This window comes from Ochlerotatus camptorhynchus, unplaced genomic scaffold (assembly GCF_037179485.1).
Source record: "Ochlerotatus camptorhynchus isolate MF236.1 unplaced genomic scaffold, CSIRO-AGI_Acam_v1.1 ptg000367l, whole genome shotgun sequence".
Classification (NCBI taxonomy): domain Eukaryota; kingdom Metazoa; phylum Arthropoda; class Insecta; order Diptera; family Culicidae; genus Ochlerotatus; species Ochlerotatus camptorhynchus.
This window is the reverse complement of record NW_027040855.1, coordinates 1,255,121-1,281,829: the sequence shown is the minus strand read 5'-3', so window position 1 is coordinate 1,281,829 and position 26,709 is coordinate 1,255,121. Positions and strand designations below refer to the sequence as shown.

At 38.4% G+C, this 26,709-nt stretch overlaps 1 protein-coding gene across 1 annotated transcript in view; it reads right to left on the bottom strand.

Moving 5' to 3' along the window:
- The window catches only part of LOC135709876 (zinc finger protein 37-like), a 218,554-nt gene extending 193,065 nt beyond the window's left edge, over window positions 1-25,489 (bottom strand). The window contains exon 1 of the mRNA XM_065232314.1: window positions 23,743-25,489. The gene's annotated coding sequence lies outside the window, so the exon portion shown is untranslated. The remainder of the gene's footprint in view (window positions 1-23,742) is intronic.
- Window positions 25,490-26,709: the final 1,220 nt, after the last annotated feature.

Sequence of the window (26,709 nt, the reverse complement as noted above, 5' to 3'; positions counted from 1 at the left end):
CCCGTTGATGTCACTTCAGGAGTTCCTCAAGGCTTCCATTTAGGTTCGTTTTTATGTAATCTCATCGTCAATGACATATATTTCATTATTAAGAAATTGAAATGCTGACGACATTAAACTTTTTTTTTGAAATAAAAGATGCAAAAGACATCATCACATTCAAAGAGGAAATACAGATATTCAGAGACGAACCAGCCAACGGCTGAAAGTCTCTATAATAAAGAAATCAATCAATCAATCAATACAGATATTCCATACTTGGTGTCATAAAAGCCTGCTACAATTAAATATAAAAAATGTAACTCAATTACCATTAGTAGAAAACGAATCCTACCCGATATATCAATCACTTTAGGAAACCAGATCGTAGAAAAGTGTGATAAAGTCAGGGATCTAGGTGTCATTTTGGACTCAAAACTTACTTTCACCGATTATTATAATACAATTATTGACAGAGCTAACAACATGCTTGGTTTCATAAAACGTTTCTGCTATAACTTTCACGGTTCGTATACGATAAAAACATTGTACATTGCTTATGTAAGATCGATATTAGAATATTGCAGCATAGTTTGGTCTCCTTTTTCAATCACACACGAAGAAAGGATAGAGTCCGTTCAAAAGCAGTTTCTATTGTATGCACTCCGCAAGTTAGGTTGGGTGTATGCTCATAAATATCCAAACATTAAAAGAGCGTCGTGAATTTGCTATGATTTATTTCGTAAGCAATATCGTATCACATCGCATTGATTCAATAGAACTATTATCATCCTTAAATTTATATACACCACCTAGGCATTTACGAAATAGAAATATATTTGCTACAAATCTTCATCGTACGAATTATGCCAAATTTGGACCCTTGAACCAAATGATGGATACATATAATAAGCAATGCGATAACATTGACTTTACAATGACAAAAACCAAATTAAAGCAATATTTTAATTCCTTGCATAACGTCAGCTAGAAGTAATGTTTTAAATTGTTCTAGAGACATATTATAAAAAAATATAAACAAAGACAATATTGTAAAAATAGCACAACAGTTGTAAAACGGTCTACACTGATTGACGACAAACCAATAAATAATAAATAAATATAAAATAAATATAAAGTAAATAAATAATTCTAACCCCACTGGCCGGCAGTGTTATTATGGATAAACTCTCTCTACAATGTCACATTTATGGTCATTGTAGACAGCTTTAGTCCGGGAGTTAGAAGGTGATAGCTCTATTGAAGATCTAGCAACCCATTTCAGAATGTCTTGAGAGCCACGCCCATTCCGAGGTTACTTTCACTTACAATAAGCCCCGCATGTTTGTATTACCTCTATCAAAAGGATATCAGTATTAAATTATAAAATGTTCTTTTGAATCCTGGCACGTATTTAGTTTATGATTTTTTTTAATTGTAAAAAGGGATTTGGATTGGTCTCATCATGTTAATTTGATCCTCCAATCCATGGGTTCCGTAGTTTTGTTTTTCCCTACGCTTTGCATCTCATTTCGTGATTCACCGTCGTAATACTTCCTTCAACGAACACAAATTTTCTTGCCTTGCCATGGTCATCTGGAAGGAGGTTCGCATCTAGTGCTTTCCGCAGGAACCGTTAGCGGCCACCAGCTACCACCCGTCCAGTCTTGGGCGTATCCAGCGAGGCATCTTTCAGATTGCTCGCAATCTCTGACTCCGGCTGAAACCTGCTGACTCACGGCAACGTCGGCCACCAAATCGCCACCAAAACTCGCGACGGGCACATTATCAGCACGTTCCCGGGATAATTCACCAACCGGACCGAGTTCAAACTCGCCCAAGGTGACGAATCTCTCAATAGAACCGATAGTGTGGAATCCGAGCTCGGAGAACAGGAGGCAATGTAAACCGACACTGAACAATGGAACCGAGTCACTAAATCACTAAATAATAACTTTTGAACACTTAAAACTAAATAAACTGTTTAATTCGCTGTCGAAAAATACGCCGCAAAAGAAAAACACGTCAGCTTTCAATCGCGGCCTACTGCGATCCTTTATAGGCCTAAGGCGAACAGTAGGCCATCCATTTCATCCATTTTCCAGAACATCAATTTTTCTGAAATATTTTCATGTGATAATGGAAAGTTAGTTTTCATGATCTATTGTTATCGAAAGGATAGTCTTTTACGTTTGGTGACAATGGAATTTAGTCTGCTGGTCAACGATTAGTTGAGCTATGATTAAAATCACAATCAATAGCTACTAATTAGACCCAAGTTAGCATCATGACAGATATTGCACACCCAATTGATGATCTTCTTTTTTTTAATTTTTGATATATTAGATTCACATCAAGGGGTAGTTACTAGTGTGATGCAAAATTTGAAATTTTCGCTCCACAATACTTAAACGATTCCAAATCGGATCCTGACTAACCTCTCAAAATTTGAACCTATTTGGTGAGAAACTGAGATGGCACAAACCATTTGAAGTTTGTATGGGAATTACTATGGTAAAACCAAGATGTTTGTTCATGTCTATCTAATAATTCACCATATCGGTCTGCTTCAAAACCTTTCAACTGTACTTGTAGGAAATAAGCTATAACTTTGCTGAAAACCAATTTTTGATTAAATGCAAGGATCGAAAGTTATCAATGGTTCAATGCGCTGATGTCTTATGATCATGCTCAACCAACTGCTCAGCAGGCAACATTGGTGTTTCTGGGGCGTTGAATAGGACACAAAAATCATGGCTACTATGTAACACTGCAAAATACAGTGTTGCCTACAGAGCAGCTGCTTGATCATGTCATAAGTTTACCAATCTCTTAAATAATTAATCACTTTTTCCTGTTTCGTTTTACATAGAAACGATCTTTAGCAAAGTTGTAGCTGAGAAAATTTTCTATAAGAATGGCTATCGAACTGTTTCGCAGCTCAATATGGAAAAAGACTAGAAGGCAATGAACAAAAAGTTGAGATTTCCCATAGTAATTTACATGTAAACTTCAAATGGCTTGTGCGTAGTCTGTTTCGAACCAAATGAGTTGTAACTTTGGGAGGCTAATCAGGACCCGATTTGAAACCATTTAAGCACTGTGGAGCGAAAAAGTCAAATTTTGCATCAGTCTAGTGGTCACTCTAAACACTTATTTTGCTACAACATTTATCTCAGTGTGCCTCAAGTACCAAGAGTGCCATGTCATCGGACTGATTTTTGTATGTGAATAATTGTATGTTTGGCAACCCGGTATTTTGACAATTAAAATGTTTTTTTTTTTATATATCAAACCGTACGAGCTGTCGAAGACAATGTTCACGTCAACGCCAGATCAACAGAATGGGCAGCCCATCAGGAGTACTGCACTCTGATCAGCCCAGTTCCGTCTCCTATATATCGCAGTGCATGCAGATTTGATCCACGGAGAGTACAGCAAACATTACACGCTGGTGAGGAACATTGGGAATGCACTCATTGAACATTCTGCACCGGGACATCAAAGACGAGGACGTAATCATCGATCACCATTTCCATATCAAGCTGATCGACTTCGGATCGGCGACGTTCGTACAGGAAGGGCAACTTTTTTCAACCTTCTACGGCACGACCAAGTACTGCAGTCTGGAAGCGTTGTTAGGCAACCGCTACTCCTGCCCTGAACTGGAAATGTGGGCTCTCTGTGTGACACTGTACGTGTCGTTGTTCTTCGAGAACCCATCCGTGGACGTTGAAGAAATCCGTCGACAAGAATCCCAAAACCCAGATCACCATTCAGGATCTACTACATTCGTAGAAGGGCTACTTAGATGCAAATATCTGCTCCAGCCATACGTGACTGTCCACGTCACCGCACAGCCTTTCGATATTGGATGATGTCGATGGTGAAGATGAGGATGAGCATGTCCAATGTCGAATAAGTCAAGAAAATTTATTAAAAAAAATGATTTACTGTTATTTAATTAATATGTTTTTGGATTCATTTTTAATGATCTTATTCGAGGACGGAGGTTAAAACGTTTAGTGGTGGAGTAGCAGTGATTCTATTTTAATCGATCTTGAACTATTCCAGGTTGACCGTTAAATGCTTCCTGGTGATTCGGCCGGTTGGTGGTTGTGTTTGTGTGCCGGATAGCGTATCTATATCTGGAGCTCTACAACAGGCAATGTTAGTGAATGTTTTGCTTCAAAATCCGTGAAACATCTGGAAGTCAATACAGAAGTGCATAAACTTCCCAATTCCGTGGCAGTTTCTGTACTCCTGCGTTGGTTTTCAAAGATTTATATTAAATCCACCCGGTCGGCGTCGTGATGTCGGCGTTTTCCGTTGTTCCGGTTGCGGATCATAGCACTAAGGGTTAGTTGGATGCTCCGGCGAAATTATTTGTGGCGGATACCGAAAATTGTTTTTGTCAATAATCAAATTTTGACGCATCCTCACTGCGCATGCGCAGCAATAATGCAGTGGTGCCAGTTACTTTAGAGATCACAAAAAATATGTACCATGGGTGCCAAACGAGTGAGCCATGGTGTGCCCTACTGTGTTTTTGGCACACTGTGCTGAGTGACCAACCCGTTGATTTACATAGAATGGTCAATGCAGTTCTGGGAACTCAATATCATATTTTTGAATGTTCTTTGTGTATAATATTATCATGTATGATATTAAATATTGATATAAATTATGTAACATCATTGGGTCACTTTTACGGCAGCATTCGGAACATGTATAGTTGTTATCATAGGAATGCTGAAAACTAAATATGATCACCATTCATCTTGTAATCACGTTACGTTTCGCATTATGAGTTTTTGCTCAAGTCAGAATCCTGTCACTTCTCGTGGGATACCTAGAACATGTGCGTGTGTGACCATTTTGCTCTAGAGACTAAATTTGATTTAAAATGATCTTCTTTCGAAGTCTCATATGGTTTGATAGGTCGTATAATTAGTTTTGACTCAAACAAGGTTCTTACCACGTCCTCAAAGGCACTCGAATCATGTCGGATGAGGTCATTGGAATTATGGCGTTCCCAATCTCTCTTTGAATGTAATTGGTTGACTTTTTTACCATTATATTGGTAACACTGGCTGCGCTCTCTCGCAATATATTTTGTGACTCTCTGAGGACCCTTTCGGGACGACATTTTTCTTTACACAACGATTAACTAAAGATTAAAGTCTTGATGGTGGTTTTCATAAAAAGCATACAAAACAAGCTTAAAATATAAAATATTTTACCCAAGCATATTAAAAAAAATATATCATTTTTTGGGATGGCCCAGGCCATCCAAACTATTCTGGAGTGCTTATTCTTGGTTAAATTGCTGAAAACACCTGGGTACTGATCTTTTTGTGGTCTGGTACTCAGTCATATTCATAAAATCTAGATGTATCATGATCAGGGGTTGAAACGGTTGACGTTGTTTAGTACACTCGTTTCGTTGTCGTGTGTGACAGTCTGTTTGTATTCGTACTCTCATGCTCTACCGTCGTCTGTCTTACACACCACTAACGGTAGAACAACATTCGAGCAAAAAGAAAATTATCAAATCAGGGGAAACATATCAGAAGGGTCTAACTCGAAACGTAACCAATGACTTGGATCGTCAGTTTTTTACGAATGACAACACATCCACTCAAACTAACTAGATCATTTGACAGAGCAATGTTTGTTCTATGAGCAGGTGAAGTCAGATTCCGTGAGTGTGTGGTCATTCAAAAGAAATCGACGTTCAAAGTCATTGTTTACGTTTCGAGTTATACACTTCTGACATGTTTCCCCTAAAATAACTATCATATGACATATGCCCTGAAATAACTATCATAATCAGCGACAGTGTCGTACGACAGAGCCTGTCATATGACAATTTAGTTTGGTAGTGTAATTTGATAGCTTGTTTTGCAAGTATCGGCAGTAAAGGCAGTCAACTAGCACAGAAAATGTGTCGACTACGGTGACCGCTTACAAGACTGATCATGATCCATTCCCATGTCCAAACAATATTTGAAGTCTTCTAAATCGTTCAAGAGTTTAGATCATATGATCTACTTGATCAACCAGGCCTTGCACAATGTCCTTAGCAAGCAGAATATATCCAAACCAAGGTTAATCTAAGCGGGCCCAGAGCGTGGGCCCTCGCCTATGCTCGCTACGGTTACCTGTTATTAGTAGAGAGAGGAGTACCACTTCCTTTATCCAAACATTTTCATGGAGCCTCTGTGCATCAATTGATATGATATTCCATTGTGTGTAAGATGTTCTAAGTTCTTCATTGATCATTCGATCTATAACCCAAGCAACACATCTTCGTGACATTATGTTGAGTAAACATCTATGCAACCAAAACCAGTCATACAAAGGTTATTTAAACTGTTATAGAACTTGTGTGTTGCTTTGGTACATCACCAAGTATGGAACAATGTCCCCAGCATCAAAACATGTACAAGTAGATTAATTGAATCAATAATCCATCTCTCATGATCCCTTTCTATGCATATCAGATTGTCTACAAACAGAGTTTAGATTACCAAAGTCGGTTAAATTTTACGGTGCTTTTAAACAGCTTATTTTTCAGTAATCAACCCAATATTTTTTTTATAGAACATGTCAAAGGTCAACCAGAACCTACGATGTTTTATTGAGTTTATGCTTATTATTTTGGGTCCACTTTCATGGATAAAACATGTTTTAATTTTTCCAAATTATCCATAGATTTAAATCATTTGTCCTAGCTTGTAATTTATCCTAGCCTTTGTACCAGTCGTGGTTGATTGAGTACATCGTTTGATTTGATCTCCAAGACGGTTTGGAGACCCTAAAACTTCTTAAATACATGTAAATGGATCGTAAATGATGTGCACTCCATGAATCTGGTTGTCTGGTTGGTTCGTAGCTTAAAACATTGTTTTAGTCGTTTGTGACGTAGTAGATCATCTGATTTGATGTACTGGAAGTTTTGAGGTACCTAGAACATCGCTTTTTCAGCTCATCTAAATGCTTTGGCATACAAAGAGATTCATAAGATGGAAGTGGAAAACTCGTTCAACCCAACTTTCTTAGAGCGGAAAACAAGCACTGCTTTTAAACTGATTCAATGCGGTTTACATGTGTATCATGATATGGAGCCCAAACCATGCTACAATATTCGAGAAGAGGCCTCACATATGCTACGTAAAGTTGTGTAGGGATCATTGAAGTGCAAACTAAACCTTTTGATGAACCCGAGCATGTTGCTTGCTTTGTAGATAATGTTATTGTAGTGATCAGCGAAGGTTAACTTGGAGTCGAGGATAACACCTAAGTCTCTGACTAGATAGGATCTTTGGATTGTATTCTGGTCAAGAGTAATTGTGCCGTGTATTACAGCGTGCTTTCTTGTGAACGATATAGAAGTGCATTTATAAACATTTAGTTCTAACAAATTTTTCTTACACCATGTGTAAAATACGTAAATTTCATGTTAAAATAATTGAAGATCAGGTGCTTTAGATATGTCCATGTCCATGTTCATATCAGAGTCTATAGACTCTATAAGACTGCCTGAACGAGTTTAACTAACTACTATAGACATTGTCTCAGTCGTGGTTGTCCTAGTAGATCGTTTGGTCTGATATCCAGACCAGTTTGGTGAACCAAAAAAAAAAAATTAAATATTCATATAATTGGAGCGTGAATTTTGCAGATGCAGATAATTAATCTATTGGGACATGTTTCGCTGCTGAGGGCATTGTTCCAATCGTGGTTGATCTAGAGCTCCAGAACGATTTGGGAAACCTCGAACATCTAACATGGATAAAATTAGATTGTGCATGGTGTGAATGAATCTTTTTGGACACGTTTCGTTGCTGAAGTCTTTATATTAGTCGTGGTTGATCTAGTAAAGATTGACCACGAGGATGACAAAATCTGGACACGGAAATCTTGTTGGGGTTTAAAAGTGCGTTTTATTTTTCATAGTTCAATGTAACAGCTATACATTAGTAGGTATTATGCTTCTTGTAAGACCATTGTTTTAGTCTTCCTTCTTATCGTAGGGCATTGCTCGAACTTTTCTTCGTACACGGCCCATCATCTTTTGCACGAGCCCTGTTCCCACTTGTTTGACTGCCAAATTCCATTCCGCTTGAAATCTTTCAGGTCAATTGCAGTTCAACCCTTTTTCTTCAGTATACCCTTGCTTCACAATTAACGAGTATTCCTCAATTGCCCTTAGTTTCGGAGTATTTTCCGGATTCATCATCCTTGGGAACCACTGTGACGCCATTTTCGCTGTACGCTTGAATAGTGGCAGCTTGTCAAGTCCGACCAGAATAGGTAATCCACCTCATGCTGCTCAAGAAAAAGCAGTAGTCTCTTCCTTAGGCACTCCTTCGGGTAAATTTGCTGGTTCATGGTCCCAGAAGTAGAGAATGTTTCGACTTATTTTTGATTTTACATTCTCCCAGAGCACTCGTCCGGTCAACTGAGGTGTAAAATTTCTGCCCAGGAATTTGATCGAAAACTGCCAGGAGCGGATAGACCTTGATTATCGTTTCGAGGATCGAATCGTGACGTGCTTGCTCCGGTGAAACCATGATGTAAACAAATGAACTTATTCGGACAACCAATGCCTACTGTGATTCTATTCACTCTTTACTTGATTCAGTGAATTTAAAAACAAAAATTACTCAAGAAATGCCTTAATGGCAGCGTTTCTTATGTGTCCTTGAATTCTTGAAAAAACAATTATGTTTACGTTCGAGGTATCATAAATTAGGGCATTTTACTCTTCGTCAATTTCTTCGGGGTAAGATAGGCCGAACGTGGCTTTTTATCAAATTCTAAGTTCCTGAATTAGAAAAGGAAAATTAATTAATAAACAGGCTGAGCTCTAGGCTGAGCTATTTTACTCCACGAGGTCAAGGTGATCCCTCAAGCGAAAACATAAATCATGGTCAGGTATTTAATTTATTAACGATACTTGGTAAAGGGGTTGATGAAACCATAAAATTTTATTTCAGTTAGCACAACAATTAAATCACTTGACCCATTCATTCAATTGGCATTCGATCAAATGGCAAAGTAAGTAAATATCAATACTAAAAATCGCTATCTAAAAAACTGTCATCATTTGAAAGAAGGGGCTTTTACCTCTTAGGTTCTGGGTTCAAATGAAGGGTAAAACTCAAGGATTAGTAGAAGGTTCAATTAGGTCCGTGAAGAGAAATCGACGAATCGATTGCTTCGGCGAGCAGTGTCAGATGGGTTTAGACGGAAAGAATGCGAAGAAATTGAGCATCCATATCAAATTACACACTCAGGATATTTAGCAAATGTGAACCACATTCGTTAACGAAATATGCAACGACACTACTACTGTAATAACTCACCCCAGCTCTAGATTTGCTAAAAAAAACACATTTCAATGCGAAGAAGCTTGCAACCGGCTGAGATGTTAAATTTGAATCCCATGACCAACCTTCCGTTATCTAACCAGCTCTTCTCTCCCGTTGAATTCATTAGACTTGTTTTGATGACCCAGTTCCTGTATCTCAGCCCCGCAGCTATGCGATTCGCCTTACCAAACTCGCAGGAAGTTCCTTCGCATAACTTTACATAATTTTGGCAAATCCCAAACCCATTCCGTTCCACTTTTCGTTCCCAGGTCCGGAGGTGCATCGCACAAAACGCAGCGCAACCCGGCACAAGCAAGCGCATGTCAGAGAGCGCGGCAAAACAAATTCTAAACTGTTTACCAATCGCGTTGATGCGCCGATTTCCATTACATCACACATTAATAGTGACATGACACTCTACGACAACGACGGCGACGACGACGACGACGGTATACCTGCATAAATCCATATTTAATAAACTTTTTCCATCGTTGATGGTTCGATCCCTACACGCAGGGACCTCCTTCACCCACCTTCACTCGTTCTGTTCGTTCGCTGGGTTGTTGGAGTGACGCTTTTTAAAAGGTTTTAATTTCATTCGAGTGCAGAATAAATGAATAGCAAAGCGGATTCTCGCACTCTCTCCCTCGCCTGTCGCCACAACCTCCCACCTCCGGCTCATTCGCCCATTCGCATCGATGGGGGGCATATGAGCACACATTTAGGCATTCTGGCGCTGGCTGGCTCTATAGCTGTATGTAAACGTCGTCGTTTTTGTTTCATTTGCTTTTCAACGTCCCATCAAGCGCGCACGTTCAGCACTTTTTAACACCTTCTTTTACATATAACACCACCACCCCTGTGTGCCGTGCGGCTCGCGCTCGAGGTAATTTTCAATTATAATTTTTCCTCGACTGTCTGTTTTTTTTTTCTTCATGCAAGTACCTTATTTTCGGGGTTGGCTTCGGGTAAGGTATTCGATTGGCTTCACCCCCGCCGCCTCCGCTGCTGCTGCTGCTGCTGCTAGGTGTAGGAATAGGGAGACCGCACGTAGACCGTATAGTTCAAATTGATGACCTGTGAGCTTTGATTGACCAAATAGACATGTACTCGTGAACGCGTGTACTGACTGGCTGGTCGGCTGGTATGTACCGATGGTCAATAACTATAAAAAGCAAACGGGACGCAACAAAGGAACAACTTCACAAAAGACCTTTCCACGGGGTTTTGAGGGCGATGGAGGACGCCCGATCGCGCGTTGGTGGCAAAGAGCTTTCACCTGCCTGCGCCAGAAAGGCCCCTTTGGTGGTCGTCGTTCAAACACGTCTCGGTGGGGGAGAATTAGCATTTGTTTGGAATTTATAGGTTCGAATCTCTCTCGGTAGGTAGAAGGTTTCTGGTATGCGAGGCCCGCTGTATCACCCGGCACTGTCCAGCAAAATCAGATGCTTTTTTTAAAATGGATTAATTTCTATATACTATACTCGAGATACCAGAGATTTGTTCGCCTCATAAAGCTCCCAACGACGTTTGATCCCAGACACACTGAGATGAGAAAACTGTCACGCTCACCACTCAACCACCGGTGCCGTCATGAAATAGCTATTGGTACCAGTGGTGATAAGAAAATGAAGACAACCTTAACCCATAGACCAACTACCTGCATGAGCTTAAATTTTGACATAAAAACAATCTTTTGATTAAGGCAACCTCTGAGTATCGAAATCCACATTTGTTTTTCTTCGTTCGTGGCTGGATATTCATTATCGTCTGTGTTGTTGTCAATATTAATATTCGTCTTCATCTTGGTGGGGATTATTTTGAAGATCAATTTCAAAATGATTATTTTCATTTTACACAAATATAGCGCTGAAAACTTATTGCCTCAGGCTGAATTGATGATAATCTCGAGGTTTTAGACTCTGGGTTCGTCAATATTCAAAATAATCATTTTATCCAAAATAAAATTGATTATTTTGCTTTTGAGGATCGCTTCTGATTTTGACAATTTTGGGTTGGATAATCAAGCACTAGTTAATAGCTAAAAACGCGTATTCGATGATGTATAATGAACTCATTTGTTCATTTCGCTTGAACGTGACAGCGAAGATTTACAAAACAAACTGGGTTGAAGTGCTATTCCTTACGTGTTATTTTTTTTTTCTTGATTTGTTTTCCGTCGATCTTGTTTTCCGTGCTGAGCATCAATGCTACCGACGCCAGGGAGGCAGCTCTCACATCTGGACCCTACCTATCGACCCATCAAACTCATGAACCGGGGACCAACGGCTTTACTTCCCTTCCGAAGGAAGACGTGATCAGAGATGTTATGCCTCAGAACATCCCGACGGCGCCGACTGGGATCACGCTTACCACTACACCACCGGCGCCGCTCCTTACGTGTGATGGTAAATGATAAAAGCAGACACTGGTTGGTACACCGTTCCCGAGCAAAGTACAACTTAAAAATGATGGCAAATCAAAATCAGATTTTGACGTCAACATCAGATTGAAACAAGGGTTAGGTCACTCCGCACACCAATTTTGGGTCAACTTTTTTGTCAGTGTGCCGCAAGTATGCTGATTGTGCCGGTCATAGAGCAAGCTGCGATTGTTTGTAAAATACCCATCCCGGAAACCCGGTATTTCTGACACCTTGAATGTTTTGATTTGAAATCGCAAGGATAAATCGGATTGAGGATGACGCGGGAAGTGGCGGGTGTGCGAAATTTCGGTGTTTTGTAATCCATAGAGTAATAAAAGTTCTGTGTTTTAGTGTTTTATAATGCCCTCAAAGGCAGACCAGAAACCTAGCCTTTCGACCGGAAAGAGTTGGAACCGGTGGGTAATTAATAGACTTCTTTAGTTTGTTTTGTGAGAGTTGCAGCATTATTTGAATTAAGGGTACTAATGAGGTCTGATTAACTGCCTCTTCCTATTGAGTCCACTCTAGAACCTACATTTCGTATACAGATCTATAAGTGAACTGCTGGTCTGAGTTTCTCTGGTATATTCAATTAGAAGATGTTCCTGAACATACAGTCAAACAGCACGTAATGTTCTAAACAACTTCAATGACAGTTGTCCAGCATTGCCCCCATTTTATTTACAATAATCTAATGCCTACGAGATTGTTCCAAAGGTATGCCGAAAAAATGCCGATAGATGTGCCCAAGCTGTGTACAATATAATTCCGGCACAATGTGCTGAGTGACTTACCCCTTGGATTGAAATCATAATTTAATTTCAGTTTACGATTAACAAATATGGTATCAATTTTTGGTTTCATTTTGCTGTCCTTTTGATCTACATTTGTTGATTTATTTTTTATTTTTTTCAGCAGTGTCTTTTTACAGCATATCAAAATGTTGCTGAAGTTTTGTTTGTATTGCTTTGGCAGAACATCAAATTTTGTAGTGATTCATAATCATAGTAGGCAGACTGATGGATGAAGCGGTATCGCCATAGAGGTAACTCTAAGACTAGTAGGTCCCGAAGAAATGTGCTCAACTTTTTGGCTCAACTCTGGTACTATCTTCGGTCCCAAGCTAATCGATGCACCCCTCGAAACATGGGAAAATCCACGAACCCCTCATTTTATCTGTCAAACATTCATAGAGAATCAAAACAAACATAGTGTAGTACTAGAATTCCGACAAGAATGGGATTCGTTAATCGTTTGCTTGGGAAGTAGTGAGCCAATTTCAAATCGATAGTTTCGTATTGATTGTTGGTATCGCCGTTTCTATCGCAATGAATGCTGCTGCAACCGCTGTTCATCCAGTTTTCCGACCGGTGTTGAATCGCATGGAGGTGGAGATCCAGTTCATGAATTGGGACAAGGAATTTCTGGAGCCGCACGGAATTTTCAATCGTCGGATTCGCTGAATCAAGGTAACTTGTACTTCAACCAACAAAACGCTTGTGGAAGTTTCAAACCCGTCGAAAAGTCGATGATGCTGCCATTCTTTGCTAGGGAACCAAACGTAGATGTGTACCATTTTGTACCTGAACTGGAAAATTCAAGACTACCGCTGTATGCGTGAAAGATGTAAAAATATTTTTAGGTTTAACTAGTTATTTCTGGAAATTTATGCAACATTTTGCTACAATTACAAGACCATTGTACGGCCTTTCAAAACAAGATTCCAAAATATGTTTTAATGAAGATCATATGAATGGTTTTCAAACTCCAAAGAACAACTGGAATTCTAGTCCAATATTAGTAATTTATGATCCTAACACTGTAACACAGCTGCATTGTGATGCAAGTTCTCATGGTTTTCGAGCTAATTTACTTCAAACACAAAGTTAAAGTAATTCTTATCCTGTAAGTTATTTCAGTAAATAACTGATGAGTTTCAGCTAGGTCATTTTATGGAGAGTACGAAACATGGAAAAAGTCCATCCAGCTGTGGAAAGTTGACTGTGTTTTTAAAAGCCCAAGCGCAATGACAGCGGAAGCGGAACGGCAGCGGCAGTGGAAAAACCCGATCTGAGTAAGCCTACTTGTCGGATTGAAAACTAGTTAGAACCAAATCGACTTCGGTTAGGCATCTTGATGCCATTTGTGACAACTGGCAAACTTTCCGTTTCCGTTCCGCTTCCGTCCACATTGCGCTTGGGCCTTAAGGATCTGTGGCGTTTAAAACCACCTGGAAAGATTTCCTAACCCGGACCGGGAATCGAACCCGCCGGCTCCGACTGGACTGTTTAGAGTACTGAAATGATTTTTTTTTTTCCTCTGTTCGGGACCTAACACCACTGCGACCAGTTATTTGATCTATTGTAGTTAATCCCGTGTCATTAGTTTAGTGCATGTCGTATTCCTCCATCACTAATGAGAAATGATGAAGTATTCGATTTTTTTTAAAGTTGCCACTCTTGCATTTATCGCAAGGATCCGACTCTAATTGAAAGGTCCCGCTATTTATACCCTTCGGAGTGTTGAAACTCCCTCCAAAGCCGCGCCCCTTTGTCAGTCAAAATTGGATTCCTTAGCAACACAATTAAGGTATGACACCAATAATGACCATGCATCAGAACCCTAGCCTTAACCACTTCAAACTAGGGAACAACGAATAGAAGATTAGGAATTACATAGATGAAGACTAACTAATTTATTTTTTCCTTATTTCAAGATCATACTCGGTGGACAAAGCCGAGTTTTGTCACTATCAGCAAGGCATAAAAAGTAACAAGGACTAAGATGTGTTCCTTGGAATACTGAAAAATCCTGTTCCCCTAGCTTGAAGTAGTCAGGACTAGGAATCGGTGGTAGATCTTACATCCCGTAACGTACCACGAAAAGGTGATCTACCCACGTTACGGGGCTGCAACTATTATTAAAATAAAAACCTTATTATAAACATCAATTTCACAGAAGCCACTATGCTAGTAAGGTTGCAGTTTCTGGATCAAAATATTTATTTTCCCCTGATCTTTATTCCTAGACCGCTGTGCAATGTGAACAAAGGCACTACTGCCAACAATTTGATGGGTCACATGAACGGTTCTAGTTCATGATAAGTATTGGCCATTTGCACCTAGGATGCCCGAAACAATACCAGGATTAGTCTGAAGTTATGATAGACGTTCACATACAAAGCCTTCCCGTATTTTGCAATACGTGTGCTGATCACTTCTCCGAAGGTATTTGGCACATTATGACAGGAGGCGCTATCGCCCTGACCTCTTCATAGAACTGGATTGATTTGTTTCATGGTATTCTGATATTAATTAAAGGTCCGGAAAATTTCCTGAAGAACAATTGGAACATGGTCGGATGTGGTACTCAATATGACCACCAGCTGTCATGTTTTTGAAGTAAACATGTTTAATTTTAAAATCAGAATGAGAAGCTTTGCCTTTGACACATCGAGTTCTAGAACCAAAATTATGCTACACAGAACATCGACCAAAGGAGGCATCGACTTGTGGAAATGTCGGCTTATGGAGAGTACAATACAAGGAAAAATGAAGGGACCGCTGAACCCATTGAGTTATAGAAAATATCGAGTTATAGAATATCGAGTTGTGGAAAGTTGATTGTATTTTTAAAGATCTGTGGCGTTTGAAACTACCTGCAATCCATTGGAAAGGTAAATGTGCCGGCTCCGACTTGGCTGTTTAGAGTACTGAAATGATATTAGGCAAAACTGTTTGTGGCTGTTGTGACTGGCCATTGTTCTATAAAAATAGTTAACAACTTATTTTTATCAACTGCCGTCGGTAACTGAAAAAAATGAATGTTGTATCTGAGAAAGTTACAATTTTATCTATTTTTTTAATAGAAATAGCGTTACTGAGCTGGGAGATACTTCACAGTTGGGCAATGTTCAAATATTTTGGGATCTAGAGTTCAAATAAATACAGTGCGTTCCGTTTTTGGCAATGCAACTTCATTAGCTAAATTTTCTTCAAATTTAAGCTAGTGAATTTTGGATAATTTTTCATGAAATACCACGCAGAGAGGATCTCCAAATGATGGTCTAGTGATATCAGAAATGGAAATAAGCACTGGACTGATTTTTTAGCAAGCAAAGAAGGCAAAATAATGTGTTGGAAAGAATGGGAAGGCACTGTATATTTGACATAAATATTATCCATTCACCGAATACTTAGGCCGAATATCAAGCTAAACTCAAAATTTTGCAGGCCACTTGTGGCTGAAATAAGACCGAATATCAGATGACATTTTGGTGTAAATGCCGAATATCTGGCCGAATAGCATTATTCGGTACATCGCTAGTATAATGGTAAATCAATAGTTTGCATTATATACGATAATATTTAAATATTATGCGAGGAATTTAATTCTTTTATGCGATGTTGATTAAAAACCTGTAGAATTTTACGATTAAATCGGTACATTGTTATACGGCTTCTGATTGTCTGGGCTGTACAGCGGTATAATTAGCCAACAATATACTTAACCGTAAAATAATAGATTCTATTTCAAAATTCGAACGTTTCACCCCGTGAACAGATTCTATATGTGGTCGTTGGAAAGTTTTTTAAATATTTTTTTTGTAATTTAGGTTAGTTAAGCTTTCAAGCAAAGTTTGTTTCCGTAAATGTACTGCGGATAGAAAATTGTTTCGTCATGGTTTTATAAGTTATTTCTGAAAAAAAAAACATTCTTGCTCGCCTTAACTACTGGCAATAATACAGTAATCTCGGTAATTTTTCTTCAATAAAAAAAAAACTTTAAAGTGCTGTAACTTTCCAATTTGTGCGTCAAAAGCTTTCAAATATTGGCAACTGTTGAATAAAATATTTAAGGTTTATTGGTTCAATGGTGTTCACTCGGTTGTCGACAGAAGCAGGCCGCTCTTGATGTGTGCCACGCGATCGTCTGTTTACTTGGCAGCAGCCATTATGTGGTCCTCCTCATTGTTTTTCCTCAGCAGCTCTTTAGGCCGATGAGTCGTCGACTTTGGAGAGCAACCGTTTCGTGATGAGTGTGTTAGTGATGACCACGTTTTGTGTCCATTGCTGCAATGGAAGCACTCTACCCCCCATTGGCAATACTGCCATACAATGAAACCACTGGAAACGGCTCCCGTTCTAATGGAGAAGCCTTATTGGATAGCGGAAGATAACATGTGTATTGGGTTGTACCTTTTGTTGTACCTAGATGAGCTGTAATTTTTATCTTGTCTAATCAATACATTATTATTTCGAGTGGTCGAAAATTTACTTTATTATTTTCACAGCGAAAAAAGTTATAAGTCCCAAAACTCATTTCCCGTAAAACGGGGTAACATTGGTAGTTTTTCAAAGTATATTCTAAATATTTTTTACAGCAATGAATGTTTTTCAAATTTTATATATTTTAAAACAAGTACTGAGGACCCAAGAATTAATTCGTAAATAATGTGTTGAACAAAAATTAAAGCATTTGCACTATTTTTTTAGTTTTGTGACCGAACTTCAGTATTTTTAATTGGGGTTACTTTGATAATGCTCGATGAATGAAGAAAAAAAAATGAGTGAAACTCAAACAATTTAGTTCTTTAAGTGTGAAACTTTGAATGAGTAAATAATCAGAAAACTTCATAAGCAATAAGAATACAATATTAAATTTGTGGTGGTTAAGCTTTTTCAAACAGGCGAATAACACGAAAATTGTTAATATGTTTGTAAAATATGTAACACATATAATATGACAACTATTTACGATATTAACGGAAATACCCTAAGCTACAATATGCCCGCATTATCAAAGATACCCCGTTTTACGGTACTTCTAATTTATGATCAGCGGACTAATTTATGATCAGAGGACTTCCGGTCTTCCAAATAGCTTCTCAAACACTTTAATATGAGTATTTTGGTAATAGAGAAGATGGAACTGTAGGCCGCGAAACAAAACAAAAACCAGAAAGTACCCAATCTTCTTGTAAAATGAAAATAAAACCCAACTGATATAACTTTATTCGTGGTGAATAGATTTCAAAAAACTTGGCACTGATTTAAAGAATAATGTTACAGATTAATTGGTTCGATGCTGTACAGTACACAACAGTTTGAAAATAGGTAGTCAAATACGAATCGTAATCAGGTAAAATTGATCATGGTGGGTTGCGTTTTTAGATGTCACGTAGAACATTTTCCATGATGGATTTCAAGAAAAATCTTGATAGCTATTCATCATGAGGCTCCAATGATTGCTTTGACGACTTTCTCATAAAAATGTAGTATTCAAGCAAACGGGCATAAGGTTGCAACGATTGCTGTCCTGAAGTTGAAAGAAGTGTTTTTCACTAAACTAAGTGTCAATTAATCTGAATTATTTTAAAAATGACGGTTTACTGTTGTCAATATTGAGGCATCAGAGGAGTTTTGTGAAATCAGAGGATTTTTTTTTTAAATTTACTGTGCATTTAAAATAAATTACTTACATCTAGGTGCAAATTTACCGTTTAAGAATTCTTGTTCTGAAATTTCTGCTGAAAATACACTTTGCACACAAATTTGAGCATCTGCTTAGGATTCAGTGAACCCAAATTTAATAATATCAGTTAATAGAAATTTACTCGAAAGTCATTTGAGGGGTAGTTTGACTTCGGGCTGTTTAATTTCGCAGAAGGACGTTTCGCCGAAGGACATTACGGCGAATGGATCATTTCGTCGAATGGTTCATTTCTAAAATATAATAAAAATATTTGATACATTTTTAATAAAAAAATGTTCCGAAATCAATACAAGTCGAAAGAACTGCTCAAGTTTAAAAGTTAGAAGAATTTCTTTAAATCAAAAATATTAATTATTAAAAATTTCTGAAGTCAGTTCAGTATAACTCGAACGAGCTGTCATGTTTAAAAGAAGGAAGCATTCCTATAAATATTGATTATTTAGAAAATAACGAAATGAATTCAACTCGAAAGAACTGCTCATGTTTAAAATGAGGAAGCATTCCTATAAATCAAAAATTTCCATTATTTGAAATTTTCTGAAATCAGTACAACTTGAAAGAACTGCTCATTTTTAAAACCAAGAAACATTTATACAAATCAAAAATATTGAATATTTAAAAAAAAATTGAAATCAGCACAAATTGAAAGAACTAATGGTAAGGTAACATTTTTTTTTTTTCAAATGTGACGCATTGATTATTTAAACATTTCCGAAATTAGTACAACTCAAAAGAACTGCTCGTGTTCAAAAGAAAGGAAGCATTACCAGGTTGAAAAAATCGAACCTTCTTGATATTTTTTCGAGACTGATTTCAAAATTTACTGAACTTTTAGAAAGTTCCATTCGGCGAAATGACCCATTCGGCGAAATGACCTTCGGCGAAACGTCCTACGGCAAAACGTCCTTCGGCAAAATGTCCCACTCCCTAGTCAAACGTATAGCTTCAGAATGAACATTCGACGCAGGATCTATATTCAATATTTCCATCTGTAAGTTTTCTCGTATAAATAAGTAATTTTGTCAATGAGATTCTATGTAAACACGGAAGTATTTAAGGGGCTGTTCATTAACTACGTAGACAGTTTTTTTGGGATTCTTGAACCCCCCTCCCTCTGCGTAGACAATTTTCCATACAAAAAATTAAACTTGTATGGGCCGTGGATGATTGCCAACCCCCTCCCCCCTAAGCTGTCTACGAAGTTTATGAACAGCCCCAAGTAAAAAATGTTATCATGAACACTTGTCAAATCGATGAGTTAGAACAAAATGTGAAAAGTTCTGTGTTGATTGAGAGAACAAAATTTGTATATGTGATTTAAAATTTCGAAAAAATACATGCTGCTTCAGATTTATTGTTTGTAATCATTCCCAAGTTGCTTATTAGCAGAGTTTTCTTACTTGCCAAAGGCAGCATCAAGTTATGTAGACGGATAAAAAGGTTGTGATTGAAAGTGTTTGTCCATTTTACAAACTGAACAGGACAAATGAAGTTTGCATTATAGACGATGAAACATTATGTGATGAAATTTATTCTTATATGCGGTAGGGTAGAAAACTACTTCGGCCTAAGCGCCCATTTTGGGCCTATCAAGCAGGCAACATAAAATAAATTCATGATTTTGGCGTTAACAGGTCAATTATGCGTTTGGTACGATACTTTAGTTCAAATATTACCGAACGAAGTCAATAAGAACGCGTGATATGAATGTTTTCACCCAATATTCTCAAATACAAATGAAGCGCTCCGACTGAATCATTCTTTACCTTCATCCGATAGGCCGAAGTAAATTCATTGGCGTTTCAATGGCGTTTCAATGCGTGAGGCCGAGTTTAGAATCCGAAGGCCGAGTTTGGCGTCAAGAAGCAGTGTTAGACTTTTAACAATATCACAAAAATTTGTTTATCTTTATCAAATCTTACGGTACGTACGGAAAGGTAAATACATTTGGAAGCCATCAGTAATAATGAAATTCCGTTTGGTGCTATACTACGCTAGATCAAGAAAGACTAAGTGCGGGTTGTGCTTAATAGGCCGGAAATGGGATAGTTAACCCTATCTGCATTGTTATACGGCTTCTTGATGTCTGAGCTGTACAGCGGTTTAACCAGCCAACAGTAGATTCAACTGGGAAACGTTTGATTGTATTACAGATTTGCATAACAATTATTTGAAATTCGCAATGTTCACCGCCGGTATGTGATCGACGAAAAGTTTTTCAAATAATTTTGTAATCTTCATGTTAGCAAAGCTTTCGAACAAAGTTCGTTTCTAGAAAAAGTTACTTGCACACCCAAGTAACCATAGGCACAATATTTTGCCTTTTTAGCTATATACGGGCCTCATATGAACTTACAAGAACACTGGTATAGCCGTTGTTCAGCTGTACATAGCCAAAAAGGCGGAATAACGAGCCTATGGTAACTTGTGCAGTCACCTACACTGGCGTTCATCGCAAGTCGGTCCCATTTGCGTTTTTAGCGCAACTGTTTTTTTTTTCATTGGAGATGGTAGCTAATCACCCATATTTTCATAATACTAGATGAACTCAACAACTTTGTTCTGGAAAAGTTTGGACAAATAGCCAAACGAGTTGTCCCATTACGTAAGAAGCAATGGTGAGAAGCAAACTTTTAACGTGTTTTTATCAGCATGCTGATTTGTGCTATGGAACGGACTTGCCATGAGCGGCAGTCCAGTTCATAGTAACTACTGTACTGCAAGTACATTTGCTGTAAAAAAAACATGTACAGATGATGTAGGAAATGACATTTTTCTTTTTTGCGTGTAGGCTTGTTGAACAAAATAAAGGCTTAGCCACATGAAAAAGCTGTTGAATATGATTCTACCTTTTCGTTTATTGCTATGACAGATGATCTCTGCTGTACTTGTTTGTTATGATCCTAAACCAAACATTTTGCGCTTTTCCGCGCACTTAATTTTTTTTTTTTGGAAATTTAACGTTAAGAAGGTATATTGCATAATCCTTATGACTATTATATTACTTTTCGTCGCAAACCCGTTACATAAATGAATTGTTTACGAATTGAAATATGCTCAACGTTGCTTCGACACACTTTGATTTTTTTTTAAATTATGGAACAGTTAGATGTAATAATGTTATTTTGTAATTTTATGTTACAAGAAAGAGGTTTTAAACAATATGTTTAATACACATAACACCTGTCAATATTGCTTTCAGAGAGAAACTATTAGCAATTTTAAGATTCGTGAAATCGATGATTGCGACTATCTGAAAGCGAAATTGGCACGTTTTTTTGTGTCAAACACGTACTTCACAACTTCTTCTTGTTACTTAAAAGTATAAAATAACATTATAACATCTAACTGTTCCATAATTCCGCAATATATTTTTTATAGCAAAGTGAGCGGAAGAAACCCTGCCTTAAAGTACCAATTATTATTCGATCAAATAATGACGGAGTGATTAATTCTGTTCATGCTGATCTTCCCTTTTCATCAAGAATCAGCTGCTCTATGCAGATATTTAGCGTAAATTAGCCTATTATGGACACTAGACTGATACAAAGTTTAAAATTCTCGCTCCACAATGCTCAAGTGGTTCCAAATCGGGTCTTTATTAGCTTCTCAAAAATTGAACTCATTTGATAACTAACTGACTTGGTACAAACCATTTGAAGTTTATATGGAAATTACTATGGTTAAACAAAACTTTTTGTTCATTGACTTCCAGCCTATTTCCATATTGCTCTGTTAAAAAGTTCTATAGCTATTCTTATGAGAAATTCAGCTTCAACTTTGCGGAAGATGAATTTTTAGCCAATCGTCAATTTAAATACTTATTAATTGTTCAACAGATTGACAATTTAATAACATTTTGTGGGTAACACTGTATTTTACAGTGTGACATAGTAGCCATGACTTTAACGCTCTATTCTACGTCCCAAAAACACCAAAGTTGCCTGCTGAACAGTTGATTGAGCATAATCATAAGACTACCTTGAATCATTAATAACTTTTGTTCCTTGCATTTTATTGAAAAATGATCTTCAACAAAGTTGTAGCTTAGAAAATTTCAACAAGCACATCTATCATTTTTTTAAAGCAGAGCGATATGGTGAATTGTTAGATAGATATGAACTAAATATTTGGTTTTTGCATAGTAATTTCCATGTCAACTTCAAATGGTTTGTGCCAGGTCAGTTTCTTACTAAATGAATTCAATTTTTTAAGGCTAATCAGAACCCAACGGTTTGAACATTGTGGAGCGAAAATTTCAAATTTTGCATCAGTCTATCTTAGTAGCTGTTTTGGGCTTTAAAACTAAATTCATAATCTTTTATTTATTGTTTCAGCTATGTTTTTCACTTAGGTACACTTTTATCCTTTGCCTATTATGACTAAAACGTAAAATAAGTAAATTACCTAATTTTACCCACGAAAATCTGCATTAAAGTTGACAACCATCATCAAAACTAGAGATCATGAAATGGGAAAAATGAAAGTGGAGACCAACTGGAACAATACTTCCATTGCTAGGAAATCGAAACGGTTTATAAATCCGATGATCACAATGACTAGAATTCTTGAATTATCAAAGAAAGATCTCAGGGTCACTGCTGTTGTCTCTGTGGAATAAAAAAGGAAGACTTTGAACACCTAGTATGGTATTGTACAGCAATCTTCAATAAAAGGCGTATTTTTCTGGATAAGGGGCTGGCAGAACCCTTTGTTATTTGGAATTCAGCTCCCAGCCAAGTAGTAAATTTCATTCGAAATGTAATACCTGGCTGGGAAAATGCTTTTGGTTAGTCCATGTCGGTCGCTTCACATAAAAGTGGCACGAAATTCTGACAGAGCCATATTACAACGGAGAATATGTCACAATTTTTAAGAAATGGTGGCAGTGATGAATATACCCAACACGGAATTAAAAAAATGATACGCTGTCTGGAAGAAATTCATCTCAATCATGCGAATTAGGCTTATATACAAGAAAGAAACAATATATGGCATTGAATTATATTAAATTTAATTCAAAAACGGGCAAAAATGTCACATTTTATTTGACTGCCATCTACTACAAATGGTTCACAAAAGAACACCCTATTGTTCATTTGACAGCTCATGGCGTGTTTAACGCTGAAATATAATTTTCTCGTTGCTTCAATTAGTATTTGAGCAATATTTTTCATGAATCCGATGCAGATGAGTTGGACAAGGATGGAATTTACATTTGAAATCGCTGCAATTTTTCCGCAAGGGGACCATAACAGACAACTTTACCCCAGTTGGAAATTCATCTGGAGCCCCCCCAACACACCACGTGCTCTTTGCGGGAGGCACGCACATGTGCCGCACGTCCACCCAACGGATCCAGCTCAACCTCCACTAAGCCGGGCAGCAGGTCCATCCAATTTCTAATGCTGCCGGCAAAATGCGGAACGCAAAAACAGCATAAAACGATGACAAAACACTTACCATATAAAAACAAGAGACGAATTTATTTCTTCCGCTTGGATGTTTGGATGGATTCGATGAAGGGTTTTTTTTTCTCTATCTGCGCTCCTCGGTACGGCTGGTGTCACTTTGAACGGGTTGAATAGATCTGGACGTGTTCCGTTTTGATATTTTTTTCTTCTTTGTATTTTCGTCAGCCAAATATTTTTATTACCACTATCACTATTTCAACTCAGTTTATTGCAAACTAATGTGCAAACCGAAATAGTTTTCTGCATAAGTTTCCCAACCTTGGTGTCATATTTTCTTCATCGTCATTTGTGGCACTTTTCACTCGCTTTTTTTTAACTACTCACTATGCTAATTCATATTTTTTGTGTTGCTTCAGTTGACTTCCGTTCGCTTTTGGGGGAGATACACACTTTTTTTTTCTGTTTCAGTATCACTTTGTAGACTTTATAAAATCTTCTTACATCTGTAGGTTTCGACTACTTCTTCTAGTTGTAAATAAGACACTTTTTCTCGATTCTTATGGTTGTAAGTAGAAATAACTTTGCGGTTTTCCTTAGTTGATAGCGAGTTTTACGAAGCGATTGGTTGTTAGAATAATATTTGTTTTGTAACGATTTTAAATTTGTTAAAAAGTGACGTTTAAAGGTTGTAAAAATTGTTGTATTTAGAAAAAAAGCACTTGAACAGCAATCGTTGTCTCGTAATGCGAATAAACTTTTGGCGGTTTCTTAAAACTTGTAATCGTTGTAATTGATTAGTAAACTTGCGGAAAAATGGACTTTCAAAAACGGGTAGCTTAAGCGAAAAATTGTTATTCGTTGTTCGGTTTTGCAGTCGAGGAGCCAGCGGCACTTTGAAATTAGCGCGTATATGTTGCTGCTGAGTGATGTTTTGTTGACTGCCGCCGCTGGTGCTGCTGCCGCCGAGTTTCACGTGCGTTTCTGTATTACGCCAGAGTCGATCTCCGGGACCGAATCGGCTCACTGTTCCGGTCTCTGGGGATAGTATCTTCCGGAATCGACATTGCTGGATGATGAAATCATTCGTAAACTGCACTCCTTCTCCGATTGGTCATTGACATTCTATTATCACAATTCGTTTTTTCGTTCTTCGTTTGCATTAATTACCAATCAAACTGATAAAAAATGTGTTTTTGAAAACTCGTTCACTGTGTACATGCACAACTTCGGCTACTCGTTGACTGCTTCTGCACCGGTTTATTCTTATGAATGAGTATTTTCTGGGTTATCACTGTTTGGTGTTTCCGATCAGTTCCAAACTTAACAAACTTACGTTTCGACTTATTGCTTTTTTCCGAACGATAACAGAACGTTGAAAACAACTCAAAGTAAACAGGACACTGTTATGAATCACTGCTTCCGTTCTGGAAATCCTTATGCGACGCAGCGAGTGGGTGTGCGACTCAACGAAAAACGTGCTCTCCGCTATAAACTGTTGTGGGCTGTCGTGATAGACAATCCGAACCGAATCCTTAAAATCGCAAACTGCGGACGTGTCCCACCGGAACCGGATTCAAGCAAGATTCGCGTGTCAATTTCCTCTTACTTGCCCCCGCTGACAAACAATCGATGCTTTGTTGCGTTTAACAAAGGTTGAAACAAAAGAGTACACAAAAATCTAAAACCGTAAGGAGGACTCTTGACTAATCAAAAACTGAAGGAGAGTGTGTTCAACATAAAAAGTGATATAGCTTCCAGCCGGCTTCGCGTATAAACCGACACTAGCCTGTGTTAGCCGTGCGGCGGTGGCTGAGAGCATACACTGGCAGGCGTCATCGTCAACCCGCACAACCCGAAGTCTCCTTCGCCCACCGATCACGCACACAAGCGTTAGTCAACCACGAGAGAGCGAGAGAAAGAGCCCGAAGAAAATCCATTCAGAAAAACCCCCCAGCATAAAACTCACACTACCAACCGAAGACCTTCGGGTCCCTTCACTCTCTCTATCTCCTCCGTGCTCAGTAGTGGGTATTGCGGATTTTCTTATGTTGCTTGCGTGCGCACCTCCTCCTGCATTCGGCTTCGGGCGCCACTCGGCTCACACACACCAATGAACCGTCGGTCTTTTGTTTTTGTTTTGTTTCGGCTCTCCACACAGGTTTTCGCAGCATACTCTCGCTGTGACGACGACGACGACGACGACCACCTCCCGCTCCCGACTGCGATGGTACGTAGTAGGGTGGTGGTGTGTAGAGGATCAACCTCGAGGCTCTGATAATGCTCAGCAGCACTGCCGATCCCGACGCGACGACGCGATGTGTGTGGGTATGGATGGATGGACGGCGAGGACGGTGATGATGTTCTGGCATGAAAACAAGTTTGATGCTACGCATTCCCCCACATGCTCGGCACACACTCTCGCTCAGTAGTGAAGGAGCCCGGCGGATGACGTTAGCGATGTTGGACTCGGAACGGTAGGAGAGAAGCTTCTTGTAAACTTACTACATACGCTCTACTGACTGGTGCTGCCGTCGCCGTCCGTTGTTTATGAATGCCGGTGCTCTGTGACTGCCGCTGGAAGGTTGGTGTAACATAGGAGAGAAATAGAGAGAAAAGTGTGCGATCGCTAGGGCGGGCGAATTCGGTGCGGCTAGATCTTCTGAAGCAGACGAAATTAGGTTCAGAGTAATCGTCTTGAATGTACAGCTGTGTTCGTTAAAATAGCAGCGCATGCCGATTTTCATACAAAATGGTCAACTTTGACATGATGTAACTTTGTTAACTTATGATCAATTGAGCCGAAACGATCGCCAAAGAACTACAAATATGTTCAATTTTACGATTACAAAATATTAAATTTTTTTAAGCACTTTCCGGAAAGTGAGACACCAGGTAAAATTGTTCATAATACAACATCACAAATATTGAACATATTTGTAGTTCTTTGGCGAACGTTTCAGCTCAATTGATCATAAGTTACCAAAGTTACATCACGTCAAAGTTGGTCATTTTGGAC